The sequence below is a fragment of the Arachis hypogaea genome, chromosome 20 (assembly GCF_003086295.3).
Source record: "Arachis hypogaea cultivar Tifrunner chromosome 20, arahy.Tifrunner.gnm2.J5K5, whole genome shotgun sequence".
Taxonomy (NCBI): Eukaryota; Viridiplantae; Streptophyta; class Magnoliopsida; order Fabales; family Fabaceae; genus Arachis; species Arachis hypogaea.
In genome coordinates, this window is record NC_092055.1 from 7,282,363 (window position 1) to 7,287,746 (window position 5,384).

The window sequence follows — 5,384 nt, forward strand, 5'->3', positions numbered from 1 at the left end:
AAATATTCTCTAACTACATTTAAACAAATATTCTAACTATTATTTGAAATATATTCCTAAATTTTTAAAAATAATAATAATAATCATTCTGTTTATATTCTTAAATTCAATTTCTAACAACAATAATTAACTTCCTAACAATAATAATTATAATTATAAAATATAAAAAAATTTTCAAAAAAAAAACTTACATAATCAAGATCAAAATGGCTGAGATAATGCATATAAATTTTTGTTTTTTTAGCATTTTGATTTTTCTTCTAGCACGCAGAACAAGAAGCAGTGGAGAAAGGAAGAAGAAGATGGACCAGCTGGTCTTCGGTATGAAGGTGAAAGTGATATCGAATGGTGGATGTGGGTTCAGCATGGTGTTATGTTGGGATTAAGGGCACCGTTGAGGGGAGAGTTCCTTGCGCGACACGTGGCTGGGCCTTCACAACTCGGACCGTCCGTTTTCTCGCCAGCAACTCAAACCGTCCGATTAGCAGCCAGGAACTCGCACCGTCCGATTTCTGTTAATCTGACACCACACACATGTTAATCACCCGTGTTCTCCATATCCGTGTCCTACCCCATTGTTGCCTCCATATTAAAATTAAAAAGCGTCTTATAGCACAACATATATTTTATAACGGTAATAATATTTTTCACTTTTTATTTTTTGGGTTTACAAGAGAATTATTGTGTTCGAGAAATATGAGTTTAATTTTAATGTAATGATAGTGTAAAATATTTTGCATAGTCGTGCAATTACATTCTTTTTTTTAGACGACTATTCATGCAATAAATATAAAAGGTAGTTATTTTTATTAATGTGAAATTACGTAATTAGATACATATATAAAATTACTTTATGCTGACAGTGCATTAAAATTAAATTTAAAAAATATTAAGTGAATAAATTATTTTTGTAACTAAATCTAATTAAATTTTTTTATGTCTCTCTTCCTTTTTTTTTTTACTAAAATTTTTAATTATTAATTTTAAAATTATTAAACCAACTTAATTAAACTCATTATTTTTAAGCAACGGAACCGGGGTGAGAAAGCAGAGTCGTTTTTTTTTCTTGATTGGTCGGTTAATAATATATTTATTTAAGTGAACTAGTAAACACTGAGAACTCATCCAAGCCAAGTTGATTTTCAGAGTTTTTTTTTTTTTTTTTTTTGGTAGTTAGTTGATTTTCAGAGTTGTTCTTTTTTTTTTTTTGGTCAGGCAGAGTTGTTTTTAATTAATTAATAACATAATATGTTTACATTCGGGTTGAGGCCCAGACCTTACAGTAACCCAGACACGATTATCCTTCAGTAGGATGCTTATATGAATTGGGCTAGCCTTGTACTTTGACCAAATTCTTAGAATATCTGGCCCAAATAAAACGGAGTGGAAATGACCAGAAAAACTAACGGCACTAATTTTATTCTGATCACGGTATCGGCCTCACAAGGAAGAGTGAAAGACTGAAAATAATAATTTATTTCTAACTTCATTAATTTTTGCACGAGTTTCTCATTTTCGTATATATGAATTCCCATCATACCAATATACATTATCATTACTTTTTTCATGAGCACTGAGTTTTAATCAAGTGGAATCTCTAACTCTAAGGATGAATCGGATCCCTACTCCCTATGAAATAGACTTCAACAAATAATATTTAGTGCCAATGTACGATTAGGTTCCTTAATTTCTTAATTAGAAATTTTGGATTTCAATTTTGAGAAAAGAAATCATCTCAATAACAAATTGTCTACTCCACTAATAGAATTTTTTTTTTTTATTAAAAACACGTTGTAAGAGTGTATTTATTCTACTTATTTTATTATATAAAAATCGAATTTCTGAGTTTAACGATGGACTATGTGACATGTTTCTGATAATGTTTTTGATTTATTTTTTTAATTCATTAAATATAATTTACTACAATAAATTAATTATATCAACTAATTGATTTGATTATATATTTAAATATCACAAAATTTATTATAATTAATTTATTTTAGTAGTATTTTTCAATTTATTTATTTTAATATTCTGATAGTATTTTTTTAATTTATTAAATCAAAATAATTATAACAATTATTATATTAATTAATTGATTTTATTAATTTATTAGTCATTAAAATAATAAATCTATGAATAAAATAGGCAACTAAGATATTTCAATTAATAATCAAATCAAATTAAATCATATTTATTGAAATATTGAGTAAATTTCAAATTATGTGAATTAAAGACCAAACTAAAATAAGATGATTCTTTACTTATTTAAATTGAATATAATACATACAAATTAATTTTGTTAGATAATCATGCTTTTCTGGTCTTTTATATATAAATGGTCAAACAAACTTATAAGAGTATCTCTAATGCTTAGTATTAATTTTATTTTATTTTAGATCCTCAAGATGTCTAGTAAATATTTGTGGACTATATATTATAAGACTTTATTTGAAACTTAATATAAAATTTGTCACTCCAATATTTAATTTTATTTCAATTTAAATTTTAAATTATTTTTAATTATTTTAAATAAATTTAATTAAATGGTGAAATTTTAACTAAAATAAAAATATAAAATTACAAAATTAATAATTATATACCATAGTTAGATTGAAAGAAAAATTAGAATTTTATAAATAATTAAAAAAAATTAAGTTAACTTGATTTAGATCAATTTTTTTTACCAAATTGATAAGATAATAAAAAATAAAGTAATAAAATACAGAGTACAAATAAGTACATCTAATTTATTTGAGTAAATTTTAATGGAGTCTTGTTACAACATTACAATAAAACAACGTTACAGTAACACTATTAGTGTTTATTTAATGGATGAGTTTAAACAAGTGGCAACATTTCACTCTTCTTTCTTTAAAGTGATATGGTATTTTTTTACTATATCAGTATCATTTCAAAAATGGTATCCAATGCAAGTTTCAATTTTAAATCAGTTCATTTACTGTATATGTCAAAATTGATATTTAAAATTGATCCTAATAGAGTTGCTCTAAGAATCATCATGTTTATCGCTCTTGCTATTTGAACTCTTCTTTACTTATTTTCTTTTTTTTTTCTTTGTGTATATATAATCTCTTTTATGTATAAATGTACCAAAAATGAGAATGTATGGATGAATATTTAATTGATTGTTTGTTTGACGAATATCATAACTTAAAAATGACTTAATTTAAGCATTCTACCGTTGTTGATGGAAGTTAGATTATAGTAATTAGAGTGATCAGTGTATTTTTTATAGTATTAGATAAAAAAAATATTTATTAAAATAAATATACGCATTGTAATAATTTTTTCTTTGTCAATTTGTTTTTTTTTTTTACCTAATAAACACTATTCATGTTGAATATATTATTTTCATCAGAAGTCATACATAATTGATTGATAATTTTGTGTTAAAACACTCCTATGGTGACTAAACACCGTACCATTAACTCGTTAAAATTAATTCTCTTATGATTATCCCAATGTATAACACTATCAGATAGAAATTTATTATATTATATTTGTTTCTAATGAGGTGAGCGAGTTTTTAGACCTAATCACGGTTAAAGTTGAGGAAAGTCAAAAAATACTAATAGTACAAACACTGTTTATTTTTAATACTCAATAATAATAATAATATATAAATTAAAACTAATATTGTTCTGTACAAAATAATAAAACGTATATTATACTTGAATAACGAGAATTTTTCCTTACAAATCACATTAAAAACATCATTTTAATTTGCTCACATATACTTTTAAGTTCTCATTTGCTATTAACACTTCTCATGTCTTTAATTTTGAAAATGTTATTTTTTATAATGAATATATTATGAATTATGTTGAATTATATTAAATTGATTATTTTATAATTATTATATTATAACTTTTTTTTGTTAATTTAAAAAAAATTCAAAGAATATCTGTAGATAACTATGAGTATCTGCATTCCCTAAAAGGATAATTAAATTGGGATTTGCGACAAAAATAGAGAGGGGATGGAAGATATTTTTTTAAAACAGGAGTAAAGGACGGGAAAAAAAGTCCGCTACACCCAAATTTATCCATTACCATCTCTAGCTAACAAGTAACAATAGAAATTCAATTTGAGCCGTTTTGAGATAGGACACATGGACTTCATATGTATTGACTCCTAAGATAATGAACTTAATTCGGATTTGGAATTCGAACAATGGACCTATGTTAATCTTGCTCACTTTAGTTAATGTTTTTAGTCATTGTTGTAATAAATACTATACTATTAAATATTATTACATTTAGTATATATAAAAGTTGGATATGCTTACAAGAGATTTTTTAATCAAACTAAAAAGATTCTAATTATATTTTTTTCTTTTTTAGTCTTAAATATTATTTACTAACGTAATGAAAAATGAATAATAATAATAATAATAATAATAATAATAATAATAATAATAATAATAATAATAATAATAATAATAATAAAAATTCACATAATTAAAATAGATCATCCTAATATATACATGATACTACATATATTGAAGATTATTATATATGATAAATTATTTTTTATTTTTAATAAAGTTAATTTATGTATAAATCAATTAATTTTTATAATATATGATTTATTACATAATTTTTTTCTCTTAATATTGGTAAAATTTAATAAATTTAATATACAAAATATAATTTATATTATTTAACGTACAAGTTAAAATATTATCTAGGACAATAAGTATAAATGTATAACAGTATAAGTACTAATTTATTTATTAGTATTAGAAAAATATATAAATAGTATAAATATGATTTTTTGGTAGAAAAAAATAATAATTAAAGGTTATTAATTAAGTTAATTATATAATAAAAAATTTATGAATAAATTTTCAAATAATGGTAAAAAAAATAAGATCACTATTTTCACATACTACAATATTTATAAAAAAAATTGGATAATAAATCTGTAAGGCCCACATCGGTTGGGGAGGGGAACGAAGCATGTCTTATAAGGGTGTGGATACATCTCCCTAGCATGACGCGTTTTGACGAGTGAGTGTGGGGGGCTTTGGCTAGCATCCCTATCGTCAAAAGCAAAACCGTGAGGTCTTGTGTGCCAAAGCGGACAATATCGTGCTAGCGGGTGGTCTGGGCTGTTACAGATGGTATCAAAGCCAGAACTCGGATCGACGTGCCAGCGAGGGCGCTGGACTCCCTTAGGGGGGTGGATTGTAAGGCCCACATCGGTTGGGGAGGGGAACGAAGTATGCCTTATAAGGGTGTGGATACCTCTCCCTAGCATGACGCATTTTGACGAGTGAGTGTGGGGGCTTTGGCTAGCATCCCTATCGTCAAAAGCAAAACCGTGAGGCCTTGTGTGCCAAAGCGGACAATATCGTG